This window comes from Anolis carolinensis, chromosome 1, assembly GCF_035594765.1.
Source record: "Anolis carolinensis isolate JA03-04 chromosome 1, rAnoCar3.1.pri, whole genome shotgun sequence".
NCBI classification, from domain to species: Eukaryota; Metazoa; Chordata; class Lepidosauria; order Squamata; family Dactyloidae; genus Anolis; species Anolis carolinensis.
In genome coordinates, this window is record NC_085841.1 from 253,039,993 (window position 1) to 253,060,604 (window position 20,612).

At 40.7% G+C, this 20,612-nt stretch overlaps 1 long non-coding RNA gene across 1 annotated transcript; it reads left to right on the forward strand.

Annotated features, from left to right (window-relative positions):
- The first annotated feature begins 14,703 nt into the window (after window positions 1-14,703).
- Window positions 14,704-16,500, forward strand: LOC134295618 (uncharacterized). Its single transcript, XR_010002249.1, has 2 exons — window positions 14,704-14,914; window positions 16,091-16,500. It is a non-coding gene; the product is annotated as an uncharacterized LOC134295618 (long non-coding RNA).
- The last annotated feature ends 4,112 nt before the right edge of the window (window positions 16,501-20,612 follow it).

Sequence of the window (20,612 nt, forward strand, 5' to 3'; positions counted from 1 at the left end):
AGAAGTCATATGTAAGTCAGATGTTTGTAACTTGCGGACTACCTGTAGCCCAAAAAAAGCAACTTTGCAAGTATGCTCCCTAATATCTTCACTATGATGTAATGGTTTGAATGTTGGACCACAACTCTGGAGAACTGGAATTGATTCGCTTCTTGGCTATGAAAATCCAGTGGGTGACCTTGGGTAAGTCACATATTCTCAGTGATAGGTATTCCTTAGAGTTGTCATAAGTCAGAATCAATTTGCAGGGCACAATCACAACAAGTAGTTTATCTATCAATCTATCTATTCAGATAGATTGCAATTATATCATGGGAGTTATTAAAATGGAGATATCTATGGAAACCCGAGACCTGAGCAAGGCTGTGGATAACAGGATGACTTTGAGATCTCTCATTTATTGGAGTGTCATGTTGGAAACGATCCGATGGCAATTAACAAAATCAAAGGAAAGGAGAGGGGTGTTCATAAACATGCAAATTAAATGTTTAATTACAGTATGTGGTAAAAGTTTAGTAGGACATAACGAAAGTGTAAAATGAAAGAAAGCTGATATATATAAGAAATCATGAAATAACATGTTTGGTTCAATTTGCCAATGGCTATTTTAATAAATATTTTTAGAACAGGCTCCATAGATTATAACATAATTATTTCTTTACTACAAAGTGGAAGAAGTATAAAGTCGCCTACTCATAGTGTTTCAAATGGAACAGCATATAATTATCTTAAAATATAAACATAAAAAGTCATTTGGGTGTGGAATCTTTACCCTAAATCCCTAAAGGCTTTAGAAGACATTGTACCTATTAATCAAAGAAAACATTCATTTGCCAACACATAATGACTGGTGGGGAAATGTGAGCTCTACAAGTGATACAAAATGACATTCTGTGATTCAGGACTCAGGAATGTGAGAGGCATGCTTTAAAAAGTGATTGAAAAAAGCTTCATAAAAATAGCTTTGCCAATCAAAAGCAAGCCATAGGGTGTATCTATCTACGCTGTAGAATAATGCAGTTTGACACCACTTTAAATCCCATGGCTCAAGACTACAGAATCATTGGAGTTGTAGGTTTGTAAGATCTTTAACCTTCTCTGCCAAAGTGCTGAGACCTCACCAAACTACAACTCCCATGGTTCCATAGCATTGAGTCATGGCATTTATAGTCGTGTCAAACTGCATTAATTCGACAGCATAGATGCACCCATAGTTTGTAGAGCACAGATATAACTCATTTGTAAATCCTAGTTTTAGATCAGTGGTTCCCAACCTTTTTTTGACCAGGGGCCACTTTGACCAGGGACAACTCTCCAACATTAGTACCAAAATCAGTTTTTGGTCAACTTTAGATTTAGTTTGGTTATCTGAGGTTCAGAAAATTGCACTGGATAGACCACATCAGCTCTAGTTTCTGATACAGAACATATGGCAATCACTAGTTGCCATCTGCTCATCCATGAAAAACCATATTTAATAATGTAGAGCTGGTTTTCCCTGCATGTCTCATAGACCTTATTTTAGGTCTTGTGGCCCACCAACGGGCTGTGGCCCACAGGTTGGGAACCACTGTTTTATATTAAGATGGTTTCAGGTTTAATCCCTAACACCGCTACTCAGGGCCACATGAGACTTCCAAGTCTCTTTCTGAGCTATAAAACTCCACGTAAGATCCTCAAACGTCTCTTTTTCTTTCAGAATTTAAAGTCCAAAATTAGTTGGTTTTCAACTCAAGAAGGAAATGATGAGCAGAAGCTTGCTCTTTCCTGGAGGCGAAGGCAAATGCAATGAGCTGTAGCTCTTCCCAGCTTGTTTGTCCTTCTTCATTGAAAACTTTTTCCATCTGATGTTGCTTGGCCATGTGTTTCCTGGTTTTCCTCTGTGAAATGTTGGAGGCCATGCCATGAGGTTGAATGAGTCACCTGTATCAGGTCAGGATGCAAATGGTGCCTTAAACAAAGGGCAGCACGCTAGTTTGGGGATGAAATGTTGGCTGTTCCACAAAGACGGCTCTGCCCTCCATCCCCAGATTTCTGCTCCCTGCCCCACGGCGCCTGCAGTCAGAGGCAATCACCCTCATCCTGCATGGTGAAAGGGCAGGCCTGACTCAGACCATCAACTGTACCTCATAGCTATTATAGCCTGGTTAAAATCGGATTCACTGAGTCATGCTGACATAACACTTATGTTATTGATGTAATTTCCCCCTTTCTCCCCCTTTCCAAAATGTTCTCTGGCCTAATCACTTTCTTAAATTCCACAAACACAATCTCTGTGCTGTGATCAATTATTTAACAGAAAATGATGCATCGAGGTAGAAACTAAATACCATTTAATATGCTCCAGGAATTCTAATTAAGAGCTATCACTGTACTGCTAATGAAAACTTTAACTTTCCGCTGCTCTCAAGTCTTATTTGAATGCAGATAAGCCAGTGTCCATAAACTTCCTTTTAAGAAGGAGGGCATTCTTTTGTCATTTTTAATGGGATTCTTCTTCATATTTTGCGGATGGCTTTGTCCTTGCCCTGTATTTGTTTTTTCCCCCCACCTCCTTTGCAAATTACTCCCTTCCCTTGGTTGTTTGTTCAGTGTCAGGAAGGCTGTTAAACAAACCCAGCACAACCCTTAAACTAATCAACACAAAGGGGCACCAGATACTGAGAACAATTCAATATTTAACAAGTTACTTTCCCAAACTGCGCTATGTAATATATTTGGGTGATGACATGTGCAGTTGTCTAATAAACTGAAATGCCATGAGCATTTCAAAGATAGTCTGATAGTCAAAGAAATCCAAGGGAGTAATGCTACCATCACTTTCTTCACTTCCATAATAATATCTTAAGAAGTTTTTTTAGGAAATATGGATATGACTGTCAGAGGCTCCAAATCCCGCCATTTCTAGTGATCTATCCACAGCAACAGAACTTTTAAGTGTTTCCCTATACTATAACCTCAAATTCAGGATGAGTTCTGCATCAGCAGTAGCCCCAAATGTTACTTAGGACATATCCATGGTCATTATGGAGGACATGGAGTCCAGAGATGCCCCCAACAAAGTGGTTTTCGCATGGATGTTGAAATCCCCCAACACAACAAACAGGTTGTGTGTTTGTGATCAAACACTACCCTGAGACAATCTTGGCTAACTCATGAAGGGAGACTGTTGACCAGTGGGTTGCCTGGTACACCCACATACTACCTGTTCTGCCCCTAACACCCACCTTCAAATAAACACACTATGCAGACGGAGGAGTAAGAGGTCAGGAGTAAGAGGCCAGAAGGAAGGGGAACAGATTCCTGATAGACCACTGCAATTCTGACTTCCCATGTCTCAGACATTGCCTGTTGCTGTGCAGAAATATTCATATCCCACCCAACTTCAGCTGGCCAGGTCTCTGTAACACAAGCCCGGCAAGCATGCTAATCCAGGATCTGGCCCAGGACAAAACTTGTTTTTCCCTTCACTTACCTGGAATTAAATAGGAGAGGAGCATCAGCTTAGAGATCCTGTTGTCAACACCATCCAGACTATTAGTGGTGTAGGACAGTTTGGGGGCAACCAACACCCTGCAGGAATCCTACCCAGTGGTGTGTATCCAGCATCAATTTCCACTTGCAATTCAGTCAGATATGATCTAGTTTGGGGGATATACAAGCAGAAGAGAAAATGAACAGAGAAAATCTGGTTGCATGATTGGATATCTACTTCTGTGACATGGCATAGAATCATCAGTAAAATTTGCCGTAAACGTGTGGGCCAACTAACTGTTATTATGGGTTAGGTAATCAAAGAAAAATATTCATGAGCTTTAATCCTTATTTTCTTTCTATCAAGCAATTCATTTTTATATACAGACCCTTTTAAAAATAACTTCTACATTTAATTGCAAAAGACGCTTAATTGGGCTGTTGCAGGCCATCTACGGAGGTGTCATCATTAAACAGCACCCTTCCAGTCTGGTTAGATAAATAGCTGATTAACGATGAAAGAGAAACCAAAGAAAATTATCGAAGTGCTATGGAAATGAGTTTCAGAAAGGGTGTCTGGAAGATATTCAGATTATAACAATTAAAAATAAAACAGGTTCCTCACAAATGAAATCATGAGGTTAAAATTATTCAGTGTACATTTGAATTAAATTGGACAAGGAGATTCACAACCTTTGTTCTGCTGTCTCCGGTGCAGCAATTGAGTGTGTGTGTGTGTATGTGTGCTGTGATTCCAGTGAGGATCACTCACCATAATGACAGTGGTACCACAGCTAACACTTGCTGAGCCTCCTTCTGTACTGTGCAGAAAGAGGCTCCAGTAGACCACTTCTGAATGTCTTTAACTATAAAAACCTGTGATGAGACATTCCAAAATGAAGTAAGAGATACTGCCAGAAAAGGCCGACTAACAGTTTGAAAGACACTCAACAGACTATCAAGGTACAACAGAGGATAACTATGAGTGGCTAATGACACAACTGGATTCAAGTTGAAAGCTGTTGACGTGCTTCAGAGGTGAAAAGAAATGCACAACAAGTACGAGGGTTGAATGAAAAGTAATGCCTCCACCTTCGTAACTCCGCAACAGATGGCAGTACTGGCATGCGGCAGGTACTGGCTTATTCAGTAGACTCTCCTCTACAGTTCCATTTGGCGGGAAGCCTTAACAAAGTATGGAACCCTGCGCAGACGATCAATGCGACTTAAGCAATGTGCAGTCATTGAATTCTTGACAGCAGAAGGTGTCACCCCAAAGGAGATTCATCAGAGAATGCAAGCTGTTTATGGTGATTGTGTTGATGTAGTACTGTGCGTTGTTGGGCGATTAAGTTTAAGTTTAAAGATGTTGAGGTGGGAACATCTGACTTGGTGACAAACAAAGAGTTGGACGTCCTGTGACAGTAACCACTGAGTTTCACAAGCAAAAGGTTGACAGATTGATTCAGGACAATCGTCTTATCACTCAGAGAGAAATTCAAGCATAATTTCAAGCATAATTGGCATTTCACAAGAACGTGTGGGTCACAATATTGCTTTGCTTGGCTATCGGAAGATCTGTGCACGATGGGTACTGTGAGATGCTGGTTGCGGAAACAGAGTGTCGACTTCTTCCGTGATGGCTTCAAAAAACGTGTTCATCGTTGGCAGAAATGTATCCAATTGTCTGGTGATTATGTGGAAAAGTGAATAGTGGTAGTTAAAGAGCACATTCTAAGGATTATTTCTGCATTTGATTTATTAAAATATTCCCATCCAAACTCAAGTAATGAAGGTGGAGGCATTACTTTTCATTCAACCCTCGTATTATAGAGACATGGAATGCAAAAAGCATGAATCAAGGATGCCACACATAGTAAAACAAGACATGGAAAAATACAATACCTGGGGTTATCGAGTTAAAGTGGGCAGAAATGGGACATTTTGAAAACAGTGTTCTACTCAACAAATCAAAATCTTCAAAGTAATGACCCAGTGAGGGTAATGCAGTTTCAGTCCATCTGAACACCAACGCAGCACCATAAATAGTTTAGCCTGCTGCATGTGGCAGTCATCATGGTCATGCTGGGGCCAGTCCAGAGCATGATACATGGAGACTTAGAAGACTTACTGAAGACAATCAAGTAAAAATGCAAAGAACACAAAAAAGCCAAAATAATGACCACATTTTTCAAACAATTTATGTAACTGTAGAGATGAAGACACTGAAACATCTCAAGATTTCTCATAGCTTGGCTCAGCCTATAATCAGAGCACTAATTTCAGTCAAGAAATCAGAAGAAGATTAGTATTTGGAAGGGCAACTTTGAAGGAATTAGACAAGATCCTCAAGTGTAAAGATATACTTGTATCATTGAATACTCAAGCTGAGATTGTTCATGCTATTGTATTTCCAATTTCTATGTATGGCTGGGAAAGCTGAACAGTTGAAAGGTTGATAGGAAGAAAAAGAATACTCATTTGAAATGCGATGCTGGAGAAGAGCTCTAAGGAGCTCTACTGTGGACTACTAAAAAGACAAATGGGTCCTAGAACAAGCTAAGTCTGAACTCTCCCTATAAGCCAACATTATTAAAGTGAGACTGTCACCATGCCATGTCATGAGAAGGCATGATCTACTACAATAATGTTTGGTGAGGTAAAAAGCAGTGAGAAAAGATGAAGATCACATTCCAAGCGGATAAACTAAATTAGCGGTTCTCAACCTGTGGGTCCCCAGGTGTTTTGGCCTACAATTCCCAGAAATCTCAGCCAGTTTACCAGCTGCTAAGATTTCTGGGAGTAGAAGGCCAAACATCTGGGGACCCACAGGTTGAGAAGCACTGCACTAAATCAAGGAATCCATGGCCCTGAGTCTGCAAGACCTGAACAGGAGAGATAATGATAGGATGACTTGGAGGTCTCCCCTTCATCGTGTCATCTTAAGTTGAAGTTGAATTGATAGCAGCCAACAAAAACAGCGATTTAACAATAGTGAAACTCTACAAATGGGCACCCTTGAGATATTTTGGACTATTCCATTGGTTCTAGCCAACATAGCCATTGATATGCTGGCTGGGAATGGTGGAAGGTGTGATTCCACCTGAAGGGCCCTGAGTTGTGGAAGGCTGCCCAAAATGTTTATCCTTCAGTTCTTTTCCTCCCAATACAAATAACAACCATAAGACCTCTGGTATACCGTAGATTAGGACCAGACCAGGGCAAAAGGCCAAAGTCTCCCCTATCTATGCTTTTATTCCTACTAGGTCACCTCGTGAGTATGATTTAATTTAAAAAAATCTACCTAACAGCTAATTGTACAAATGGGACCATGTATTGCAATGGTTCTCAACCTGTGGGTCCTCAGGTATTTTGGCTTACAGCTCCTAGAAATCCTAGCCAGTTTACCAGCTGTTAGGGTTTCTGGGAGTTGAAGCCCAAAACATCTGGGGGCCCACAGGCTGAGAACCACTGATGTATTGGTTGGTGTTTGAGTCAGTGGGGGTTTCTGCTTGTAGGTAAAGTGAGGTTGGGTTGTTGTGAGTTTTCACCCACATCTATGGCAGCCATCCTTAGAAGCTGAGGTTTTCTCTTCCACATAAGCAGCAATCAGTAGAAATTATATGCTTATTGTTTGTGTTGTCTTGGTGACCCTTCCAGACAGCTGCTTAATCAGAGTAGGGGATTAAAAATCCCGATACCTTAAGGAGAGTCCACATACAGCCCTAGGTATTTTTCAAGTGTAGGTGAGCAGAATTTTGCCCCCCCCCCCCCAAACAATCACTGAAAAATAAAAGTGTTGGATAAGCGAAAATGTTGGATAATAAGGAGGGATTAAGGAAAAGCCTATTAAACATCAAATTACATTAAGATTTTACAAATTAAGCACCAAAACATCATGTTTTACAACAAATCAACAGAAAAAGGAGTTTCGACTGCGCCCCCATATGTTTTGTGCCCGAAGCGACCGCTTAATTCGCCTCATTGTTGGACCGGCTCTGCCACATATGGAGCTATTAGAACCAGGAAAATGGTCCGACGGTCTCCAGAAAAGGTTTGGTTAATGTGAATTGAAGGGAACCACAAAAGGCACGGCAGGACATCAGCCAGAAGTTTTCTTTTAATCCCCCCCCATGACGCTCCAAGATGCTGATACGGATATAATAAGTTCACACAAGCAGGATGGCAAAGACTATTAATAAGGAAGAACACACAAGTTGAGAGAAGCTGCAGCAGTTTTCTTTTGCCTGGGCCTACTGGGAAAGGCAAAATTCCAGCCTCTCCTCTTTTGCTGAGTCAACCGAATGCAAAACTACTTTTAAACTTTGAACTCGGTAATTGAGGTAAGCTGAGGATAAAGGGGAAAGCAGAGGAGGAGAGAGAAACTGAAACATTTTAAAAGCAGCGGAAAATTAATCAGGCTGTCTCTGCCAAATCGGTACAGGTGGAGGAAATGTTTCATTCATTTTATGAATTGGTATGATTTCACTGTAAGCCACCTTGACCTTCATTCAAGAAAGACAGAATAAAAATAAAATCAGATCAACCAATTATTCAATATTTCTACTTATGTGGGGATGGGTGTTATTTATATTCTCCCCTTTCAGTGTCAAAATATCTTAGCCTTGCCTCACATTCCCCTTTTGGTAATTGAATGGACAGTGGCAGAAAATTGGTAAAGACATAACACTATTATTAGCATCTGGGGTATAATATGAAGAGAAAGAGAGTAGACGAGTGTCCTGGGTATATCTTTTGTTTAAAAGACAAACAGAAGAATACCTTAAGCAAGGGAGAAAGTTTGCTATCATTGTTTTCGAAGGATTTCATGGCTGGAATCACTGGGTTGTTGTGCATTTTCCGGGCTGTATGGCCATGTTCCAGAAGCATTCCTTCCTGACGTTTCAACCACATCTATAGCAGGCATCCTCAGAGGTTGTGAGGATATCTGCCATAGATGTGGGCGAAACACCAGGAGAGAATGCTTCTGGAATATGGCCATACAGTGCAGAAAATGCACAACAACCTGATGTTATCATTGCTGAAGGCTGAAACATGGATTTTTAAAAAACAAATTTCAGATGTTCAATTGTTTGCAGGGTCTGGGACCAATTTTGTCATACCCCCATCTATATTTATGGAAATATCTGTTCTGCTTTACTTGTCAGTTAACTCTGTAACGTGCCCTAATTCCTTAATTGCGTTTTCCCCTCCAATTGCTGCATTTTAATTTGTCCCCTCCTCTCTTTTTTCTCTCCATTATGATGATTCAAAATTTACATCCTTCAAAATGAAAAAGGGCATTTAGTTGAGAGGGGAAATGGCTGTAGTTTAAGAACTTTGAAAAGGCACTGGATTAATTCTATGCCTGCAGCTAAACGGAGAGTTGGTCTCCTAATAGGCACTTTCAAAGCAGTTAGATTTCTCCCTTTTAGACTAACCATACTGTCCGAACAATATTTTATGCCTGCGCTAAACTATAATAGGCTATAGAGACAACTCAGATGCCAAGACTAGATAGTGCTGTCAAAGTAATTTGTCCTAGATAATAGAGAGACTGACATGACTTTGAAATCCTCTGAAGACAAAATCATTCTTTCAATGAACATTTGCTTTCATATATTATTTCTGTCATACAGCACCTATGGCAAACATCATTAGACTTTATTTTAAAAGACATTGATGATGGCCTGGTACTGGTTTTTATTGAATCTGCAAATATTGAGGGTTTTTTTTGTTTTTAATTGTTTAAAGATCGACTGTGATAATTTAAGGAATGGTTGTTCCAACAGAAAGGCAGGCACGGTTCAATCATGTCCAGGCACAGAAGCAGATAAAACAGTAGTTTTCAACCTGTGGGTCCCCAGGTGTTTTGTACTACAACTCCTAGAAATCCCAGTCAGTTTATGTCAAGAGTCAGACGCCAGTTACAAAACAGAGTTTATTCCGAAGATAAGCCAAAAAATAACATAAACACAGGAAATATCCTTGAAACACTTCACTTATCAATGTTTCGAGAGTAGATTGGACAATAGTAACTCAAAAACGAGCCACGCTAATTTCCCATGCTGGCATTCAATAAAAAACTAAATAACGCTTCAATTCAGCTTTGGAAAACAAATAGAGTTAATTGCTGGAAAATAAACAAACTAGAAAAGCAGTAAAACTGCTTCCACGGTGCAGCTAAGCCGAGAGCCTCAAAGGGATGATGAATAGCCGTCGTCAGAAGAATCCAAGGTCAGGTCAGGAGGCAGCAGAAATTCCGAAAGACAAACCAGTAGTCAGAAGCCGGGAGAAGTAGTCAGTCAGAGGGCGAAGACAGAAGCCAGGTCAAATACCAATCCAGAGTCCGAAGAGGGTGCAGTCATCCAAACCAGGTCCACGAAAAGGCACAAAGATGGTATCAGCAGATCCGAATCACAGTCCAAGTCCAGTCTTCACGAAAGCACAGAGATCCCAATGGCGCCTCAGCAACACCTTGCCACACGCAAAGTGCAGTGGCCAAACATTCCCATTTTATTCCCCTTCCTCCTGGGTGACCAAACACTCACACCCAAACACCAGGTGTCCCAAATCTACTCAGAGTCTGAACTCCATACAGCTAGAGCTCGTGGATCTGGAGTACCTAGCAATTCGTCGGAGTCCCAATCATCCTGCCCACACTTAGCCCCATGAACACTTAAAGAACCATCCTCCCTTCTCCAAGTATCCCAATTGGGATCAGCTCCTGCAGAAACCCCAGGTTCAGAAGTATCCATAGACCCCAAATCCCCAGACATCTCCGGTGGCTGTGCCCATTCAGTGCCCCCTTCCCCAGCCACCACCTGTTCCTCAGCATCCATCTCCCCATCTGAATCTTCCTCAGAAGATCCCCCATATAGCTCTCTAAGTCGCTTCCTGCACAACTCCTCCAGTGAACCCTCATCACGAGGGTTTTTTCTTCCTCTTCGAATTCCATCACCATCAACCATAATCCCCGAAGGCGCAGTCACAACAGTTTACCAGCTGTTAGGATTTCTGGGAGTTGAAGGCCAAAACTTCTGGGGACCCACAGGTTGAGAACCATTGAGATAAGAGGACTTCCTCCATCCCAATTGCCACTGTCCTGGCCTCAAAGGGAGAGAAGAAGAAAGAGAGACACAGCTCCATCATGACTAAATCCAGAAATAGATGGCAGGATCTTCCCTCCATCCCAACTGTCATTGCCCATCCTCAACTGGCATTGCCCTAAGCCCCCTCAACACTACCATTTTCTTTTCCTCTTGTGTCTTTTTTCATTAGATTGTAAACCTGAGGGCAGGGAATTGTTTTGTTATCCTTTATCTTGCAATGTGACATGTACACTTAACAAGATAAACATAAATATAAACAAGCACTAGCAACATCATGTTGAGCCCCCGGTGGCACAGCAGATTAAACTGCTGAGCTGTTGAACTTGCTGACCGAAAGGTTGGCAGTTCGAATCCAGGGAGCAGGACAACACCTAGCAACAACAATTGTTTGGCTTTGCAATAACTGAATAAAACTGGATTAAATCATCCAGCTAAAATTCTTTTCTGAAGCCTCAAGACACCTGGGCTGCATCAAAAGGAGTATAGTGTCTAGATTAAGGAAAATAATGGGGCCTCTCTATTCTCCTTTGGTTAGATCTCACCTGAGATACTGTGTTTGATTCTGGGCACCACAGTTCAAGAGAGAGACTGACAAGCTGGAATGTATCCATAGGAGGGCAACTAAAACGATTAAAGGTCTGGAGACCATGCCCTATGAAAAATGGCTTAAGGATCTGGGTATGTTTAGCCTGCAGAAGAGAGGGTTGAGAGGAGATATGATAGCCATGTTTAAATGTTTGTCATAAGGAAGAGGGAGCAAGCTTGTATTCTGCTGCCCTGGAGACTAGGATTCGGAGCAATGGGTTCAAATTATAGGAAAGGGGATTCTAGCTGAACATGAGGAAGAACTTCCTGCCTGCAAAAGCTGTTCAACAGTGGATCTGTCTGCTTTTGAATGTGGTGGAAGCTCACTTGGGAGGTCCACCGTACTTTGTGCTTTTCCTGTATGCTAGGGAGTTGGACTCGATGGCCCATGCAGTCTCTTCCAACTCTATGATTCAATGAGAATTTTTACTCATCTTAGAACATGCATCCCTGGCTGGAGAGGATAGCAAATCAGGGCAAGGAAACTTGTGGCCCTCCAGATGTTATTGGACTCTAGGTCCTATCAGCTCTTGAAAGTGTACCGTGTTTCCCCGAAAATAAGACAGTGTCTTAAATTAATTTTTGCTCCCAAAGATGTGCTAGGTCTTATTTTCAGGAGATGTCTTATTTTTCTATGAAGAAGAATTCACATTTATTGTTCAACAACAAATGAACATTTATTATATACTGTACAGTAGTTGTCATCACAAACCAACATAACCAGACAAACTATGAATCCTGTCAAGAATTTCTTGTTACTACCATTATTTCCATGTACAACTGGTATGTACATTTAATAATCCTGCATGTTCTGGTGTTCTGTTTGGCAGGCGCTGGGCATGCTTCCAAAGAAAAACTTTGCTAGGTCTTACTTTCGGGGGAGGCCTTATATTTAGCAATTCAGCAAAACTTCTACTAGGTCTTATTTTACGGGGTTGTCTTATTTTCGGGGAAACAGGGTAGCTTGTGATAGCCATAGATATGAGTCTCCAACATCTGGAAACTTGGAGATTCTCTGCCTCTTGTATCAAATAAGCTTTGTCAATGTTCAAACTGAAGTCAGGAACGAACTGCCTAAACTGAATTAGCACATCATATAAAGATTAAATCACCATCTTTGTTACTTTTCAGTTGGGGAAAAATTGTGATTTAATATTAAATTGTACATCTCATGTGCATTTCACTGCATCTCATGCACAACATACAGAACTTTTCTGACCATGAATGGATGCCTATGCTTCACATTTTGCAAAAATGTTCAACTCATTTTGTAGGGGAACTAACATGGATGCAAGGAATCAACAGGTTTCCAACAATCAACACTGCTTTTTTTTTGGGAGGTTTTTCAAAACAGAACTTCATTACATTTAGATTCATACAAAAAAGAAAAGGCAGGTTAACAAGCAGGAGGAATGAAAACATTCAAATTGTGCCTTCCAAACAGCTGACCTTCTAAAAACTATTATTTCTGCTAATGGCCCTTTAAAGCTTTTAGTGACTGCTACAGAGACAGCCAGTCCAAGGGTACTTAAAAGGATATCAAAACTCATTTGGCGAAAAAGATGCAGTCCAGATTCCGGTCCTGAAACTTGTCCAAAGCTTTGTGTTTAGTCACAAGGTTTTCAGTGGCTGTTTTGAGAAGAAACAGAAAACATTAGTCGAAGGCAGAAGAACCTTCAAAGAATCCCTTGTGAGTGTTTCAATGGAGTTTGAAAGAAAGAATAAAAAGAAAGGAGGCTCCTTGAGTAAGATTGCATTTTGAAAGATAAATATTAGGCAAATATCTGATGTTTGTCATTTGCATTTGGCGGGGGTGGGGGAGAGGGTGTTACTTCCATCTGTGGTGACCAGGTACAATGGAAGAGGGTATTGCTACTCCCATGTTTTTAATAACTGACTAGAAAATGGGAATGTGGCAGAAAGGACAAGATCTCTTATCCTCTTATGTTCTTGTTGAAAAATGGCAGCTGGAGAACCTCATCTGCACTGCAACATTGATTAAAGTTGAAAAGTTTTTCCTCTCTCCACGTTGGTCCTTCTGTGTATTATTTTCAAGCAAGGTGGCAGCATGCACATGAGTTGAAGCTATTTATGTATACAAATTGAGCATTGCTTATGTGGAATTCCAAAATCTAAAAGACCTCAAATCCAAAATTGCCCATATGTTGTATCTGAAAGAATGACATCTTTGCTTACTGGTGGTTCAATGAACCCAAGCTAAACTTTGTTTCAGGCATAATATGGTTACAATATTGTGTACAACATTGTCTTCATAATTATTACATAATGTTACCGTGCATTGAACTGCTTTTTCTGTCAATTTGTTGTAAAACATGATGTTTTGGTGCTTAATTTGTAAAATTATAATGTAATTTGATGTTTAATAGGCTTTTCCTTAATCCCTCCTTATTATCCAACTTCTGCCAGCCCATTTATGTTGGATAAACAAGCCTTTACTGTATGTATAAGACATAAATGAATTTTTATATTTAGACTTGGGTCCCATCTCCAAGATATTTCATTATGTATGCCATATATAGGTAATCAAAAAAAATAAATCCAAAATCCAAAATGTTTCTGATCCCAAGCATTTTGCATTAAGGATAAAAAAAAAAAGGTAAAGGTTTCCCCTGACGTTAAGTCCAGTCGTGACTGACTCTGGGGGTTGGTGCTCATCTCCATTTCTAAGCCGAAGAGCCGGCGTTGTTCGTAGACACCTCCAAGGTCATGTGGCCGGCATGACTACATGGAGTGCCGTTACCTTCCCACCGGAGTGGTACCTATCGATCTATTCACATTTGCATGTTTTTGAACTGCTAGGTTGGCAGGAGCTGGGGCTAACAGCAGGCACTCGTTCTGCTCCCGGGATTTGAACCTGGCACCTTTCGGTCTGCAAGTTCAGCAGCTCAGCGCTTTAACGCACTGTGCCACCAGGGGCCCCTGCATTAAGGATACTCAATCCATATTCCATTCTTCCTCCAAGAGGCAGAAGGCAACATGAAGGGATATGCAAAACCAGGATCAATTGGAATCTGAAATACTACCATGAATAAATCCATACAGAAGAAAAAATAGTGTGCTTGCAGAAGGCAGTGGTGCAACTCATAAATGTCATACTCCTAGATATAGTAATAGTAATAGAATTTAGTAGTTTAATGCATAGGCTGGAAGTCTACTGGGATCTTACATTGGAATAGCCTGGGTTGTATCAGCAGTTTTTATATGGCAGTGACTCCCTCTTGGGCACACAGAGGACTGGGCAACTTGGAAGGCGCTGAACGGACTGCGCTTTAGCACCGTGAGGTGCAGAGCCAACCTTAAGAAATGGAGCTACAGGGTGGACTCCATGACATGCGAGTGTGGAAAAGAGCAAACCACAGACCACCTATTACAATGCAGTCTGAGCCCTGCCACATGCACCATGGAGGGCCTTCTTATGGCAGAACTGGAGGCGCTCCAGGGGGCTAGCTGCTTGTTGAGGGACATTTAGTATAATGCCAAGTTTTTAAAACTTTGTTTGTGTTTTCAAATACATTTTTTTTTCGTGTCAGGAGCAACCTGAGTCACTTCTGGTGTGAGAGAATTGGCCTTCTGCAAGGACCTTGCCCAGGGGACGCCCGGATATTTGAAGTTTTTACCATCCTTGTGAGAGGCTTCTCTCATGTCCCCGCATGGAGCTGGAGCTGATAGAGGGAGCTCATCTGCACTCTCCCCAGGTGGGATTCGAACCTGGCAGCCTTCAGGTCAGCAACCCAACCTCCAGGTTACAAGGCTTTACCAATACATTAATATATTACAATTTGTACTTGCAGTTTGATTCTGACACGATAAATAAATAAATAGCAGTTGCCCCTTTTTGAGCCCATCCACACAGCCATATAACTCAGAATATCAAGGCAGATAAGCCACAATATCTGTTTTGAACTGGATTATCTGAGCTCACACTATCACATAATCCATCTGAACGTGGATTTTTTACAGCTGTGTAGAAGGGGCCTTTATTGCATGTATAAGGATTTGTCCAATATTCCTTTATATCCAACAGAGCAAGGAGGAAGATGAAAATGGGGTTCCTTGGGTATAACCCCTGCCCTAATTAAGAACAACAACTGGTGCAGATCTTTGCAACAGTGTGATTTGCTTGATTACTCTTTAATTATTCCAAGCAAATGTTTGCACTCACTCAAATCAGCTGTGCAGAGAGGAGGGAATGGGGTGGAATTTTGCCAGTAGGCTCAGGCAAAAGCAAAATGATGCAACCTCCTCTCGCTTGTCTGTTCTTCCTCTTTAATAGCTGTTGCCGTTTTGACAACACTGATGTTTCTTGGCCTGATTTTTATTTGTGAAATCTTGGGGGTTATGTTTGCATTGTATGTCAACAGGCTTTTATGCTCCACCTCTGCCACAATGTGCTATCCCTTACAAAGTCATATCATCTCTCTGGCCAATTTCATAAAGTTTTTCAGCTTTCCATGTTGCTGCTTGACTCCTAACACTCAAGTTTTTTGAGCCAAATGGATTCCACTCTTCCACTCATGGCAGCCATTTCTGTTTTTCGGCCTCTGTTGGCTGTTCAGTTTAAATACGTCATTTTGTCTGACTTGTCTGTCATGAGCAGATCCTGTGGTTTTCCCCTCCCAAATGTTGCTGCCAGCTCACCCTGAAGACGTCTGTGGATGCATGCAAAATTGCAGGTTCTGCTCAGGTTGCTGTGATAAATGAACCATTCATCATAACGATGAGGAAAGGAGCAAGCGCCACAGGCATAGGAGACAAGTGACTTGTTCCCAGCACCGAGACTGCCTCTCATTTTTAGTAGAAACAAACCAACAGCAGGGGTGTAGCAATCTCTGTTTGATTGGATCAGATCCTAAAGCCTTCCAGGAATGTACTAACTCTGTTTTCATTGTCTTGACCAGCACACAGAGGACTGGGTGACTTGGAAGGCACTGAACAGACTGCACTCTGGCACCACAAGATGCAGAGCCAACCTTAAAAAATGGGGATACAAAGTGGAGTTGACGACATGAGAGTTTGGAGAAGAGCAAACCACAGGCCACCTATTACAATGAAGTCTGAGCCCTGCTACATGCACTATAAAGGACCTTCTTACAGCAACACCAGAGGCACTCCAAGTGGCCAGCTACTGGCCAAAGCACATTTAGTATATTGCCAAGTTTTTTCTTTAACTTTGTGTTTTCAAATACATTACAACTTGTACTCTCGGTTCGCTTCTGACACGATAAATAAATATTGTCTTGACCAGTGGGGTACATACAATCTCACCATATTTGTACATGTGTGTGTGAATAAAACTCTAGAAAAATTATATGGATTTTGCACGATGTACAATGTAGCACAATGGTTAGAGTGTTGGACTGTGACTTGCAAAAAGCTGGTTCTGGTTTCCGTCACTGAGCCATGAAATTTCACTAGCTAACTTTGGACCAGCCACTCTCCTTCAGTCTGATCTATTGCAGTGTACAGACAGACACGCCTCCCACCTACATAGCAGAATTATAGCAGTTTGTCATCACTGCCACTGCCATAGCTCCATCTGGTGGTGCAGCAGGTTAAACTGCTGAGCTTCTAAACCAGTTGACCAAAAGGTAAGTGGTTCGAATCTGGGGGATGGGGTGAGCTCCCGCTGTTAGCCCCAGCTTCTGCCAACCTAGCAGTTCGAAAACTTGCAAATGAGAGTAGATGAATAGGTACTGCTCTGGCGGGAAGGTAATGGCGTTCCATGCAGTCATGCTAGCCACATGACCTTGGACGTGTCTACGGACAACACCGGCCATTTGGCTTAGAAATGGAGATGAGCACCAACCCCCACTTAATGTCAGGGGAAGACCTTTACCTTTAACCTATGGAATCTTGGGATTTGTAGTTTCTTTGGAAACCATAGCTTTCTGACGGAGGACAGTAAATATCTAACAAAACCACAAATCCTAGAATTGTATAAGCTATTTGTAGAATATTGTGATAATTTGTTAACAGTTAAAAGTGATAGGTTAAGATTATCATCTGCCCTCCTTTTCCAGGACTAACATTTTCAGAGCTAAAATTTTTCTCTGGGCAAGATTAATTTTTTGAAAGGTGGTCCAATTGGAAAAAGAGGCCAACTGGGTGAGGGAAGCTCCCAAAGTGGGCAATCTCAGCCCTATGGGGTTTACTGGGTGTCCACCTGGAATGGGGCCACCAGTCATTGTTGTTGTAAGGTCAATGATGGAGAGGAGTAAAGTGTCCTGGTGTCATTGCCAGGATAGTGCCCAGCTGCAAGGAAAGTCTGTCTTGTCTGTTGGACTGTTTCAACTCAGTAGCACTGGCCTCTCTTACAGTTTGTAAACCATTTACGGTAAGAGTGCAGAGTAGTTAGGTATATCACAGAGCAAAGCTTCCAGGCTGTGCTGAACTATTGTTGTTGCTGTTGTTGTTGCTGTTGTTGTTGTTGTTGTTAGATTTGCAAGACTGTTTGTTTCCTGGCCACCCCTTGTTTTTAGGTTGTGGAGAAAAGCAGAGGACCTTCCTTTGACCCCTTCTAGTCTGCTATATAATCCACATTATCAAAGCAGATAATCCACATTATCCGCTTTGGATTATATGCATCTACACTGCCAAATAATTGAGTTCAAAGCATATCTGAATTTTATATGGCAGTGTAGACAGGGCCTTTATTAGCTATTTTGGCATAAGGCTTTAAAAGCTGCAGCCGTTGAACTACACTTGAACCCCAGCATTCCCCTGGGGCAGGACTTTTTGTGGGATTGACCCTCCAGAGATCCAGAGCCTAGAAATATTACTTTTTTGTGGACTATAAGGTCTGCGGGCCAATTTTCTCCCTTTGGGGTTCTGGTTGGAGCCAGGACATGATGGACACAAAAATGCTACAAACCAGTTGAAAGAAGCTGGTAGACAACTCTTGATTTTGAAAAATGGGTAAGCAGCACAAGGGAAGCCTACACACTGTCTGTAAAGTGAATTACCTCCCCAGAGGCCCATTCACTGTATGCAGTTCTGGTGCTATGATTCCATTATAACTGCCTAGGTTCAAGACAGACACTTCTGGGGGAAGTTCTGCTGTACATGGGTGCTGTTTTGACATGATCGCTCTATCTCCCAACTTGCTTGAACAGCTTTTAATGGCTGGTAATTTATTCATAGATTGTAGCACATGAATGTAATTTAAAAATAAATGGCATTTATTTAAGATGTCAGCCGAAACTTCCTGCTTGCACTAATACTGCTTTGGCATGATTCAGGGCATTCTGTCAACAGAGCCAGGCCTCCTCAGCTTAAAAATGAGGATTTGCCATGAGTACAAAATTGTGTCCACTCAGAATTTCGTCATTTTCTGCCAGCTTTGTGTCGTGCCAAGTCAATTTGAGCTGATATTTGATGTTCCCCATAAATTTCAAATGCCTGGTAATTATGCAGGGCAATTTCACTTAATTTTATCTGTATGCTTAAAAAAGAATTAAAAGAGACATGAATCAAAGTATAGTGAATCTGAGACAATATATAACTGAAACATTAATCAAGACATGACAGCTCAAACCAAAACTTTAGAAAAGCTGTATTTAGTTGTTAATATACGGTCTACTCCGGGACATGTTTTTCCAGATGCGCTTTCAAGCTCTATTTAGGATATGATTTATTTACAAACTGAACAAATGTCTTTTTACTTTGGAATAAGTCTTTCTGTGTCCCGTAGACTAAAGAGAGTGTTTGTAGCATATACAGCCCAAATTTACTTACTAATATATACTTAAATATTCTTTAGTTTTTTGCTTACTCACTTTCAAATATCTTATCAATAAACATTTGTAGAGCAAAATGTTGACAGATGAAGTGACGTCTCCAATAAATATACAATGCAATTAAAATTCAAGGCAGAGAAACTGTTAGCCATTTTTCTTCAGAGACGTCAACAGATTAAGGCAAAGTAGAAGAAAGTGAATCAGCAGTTATAAATAATTTTGCTTGGCTTTTATTCCAAACATTTTATTGTGATGTGTATTTTCACTCCTTGGCTTTGTTTGTCGTTTTCTATCTAGGATTACTAACTTTGTGGTAGTTATGTGCCTTCATGTTTTTTTCTGATTTATAGTAGACTTGTGCATTTGTATGGAATTATGTTCTGTTTTTTTTGTTCCATTCGTATGGCCCCATTTCTGTTTCCGTCCACTGCCTATGGAAATGGGTGCCTATATAAATGGGCTTTTCCATCCAAGGTACAAAAAAACCCCAATTTTTTGCAGGCCTTGGGCAGCAAAGCACCAGACCTTGCGAGCTAGGTCTATGAGCCATCGAGTGCTCAATTGCTTGTAGGCCCGGCTCTCTGAGGCTGAGAGAATATGACTTGCCCAAGGTCATGAACTAACAAGTGTCCACTAATAAAATAATAATGTATTAAATATCATTAAACATTGTATTATGTGCAATAAATTTATATAAATTTCAGATAAATGGTTACAAATGACAATCAAACTGTTGCATTCACAGTATGATGAATGGTAGTTACATTCACAATGGAGTAAACTTTCTTGTTTATTTTCTTGTTTCTTCATAAAAGATGAGTAGACCCCTGATCCACAACCAGTTTTGATTACCTATAGTCTTTGTCTGGTAGTAGGGTCTGCAAGTATTGGGTAACATTAATACAATTGTACAAAATGTTTTCTGGCTTAGTAAAATTGACAACTATTAATACATACTACTTACTTTTAGTTCAAACAAATTTATATTCATTTATTGCACATAATGTTTAATGATATTTAATACATTGTTGTTATTTCATTAGTGGACATTTGTTAGTTCAAGCCCTTGGGAACCCATTTTTTCTTAGAGTATTGCCCAAGGTCATGCAATGGTTTTCGGGACCAATGGAGGTAGCTGATGCATCAGGAGACAGTGGGAAAAGTTATTCTGTGCTGAAGATGGATGGAAGAATACCTCTAAACTCTGCACCTGATTTTTCAGGGATGGTGAAGCTCCTTCCAAAAAAGGCCTTTAGCCAGACATTTATTTCATTTGATATCCATCAGTAGTCTAAAAACAACAAGATAGCAAATTCTTTTTAACACTTGTTTTATTTGAAAAGGAAAAAATGAAAACACGCCACCCATTCATCCATCAGCCAAGAAATAATCCACTAGTATCATAGCCAATCTCATACCATAATAATTCAACCAGAATAGATCCGTTAAAATACCTGAGATATACCTTTTGTCTTACCTTTTATCTGGGCATTATTATATTTCCATAGAGAAAGAATGAACATGCTAAATCCTTCCATGATCATTTGTTTTACTGTCATCTCACTATTAAGAATACTACATGGGGTGAGATTTGGAGAGAATAGTGTCTGGGAAGGAAAATATTAAAATTTCCCACTTGGTACTGCTGTGGATTGAGAACTTTTTGTGCTTTTAGTGATACAAA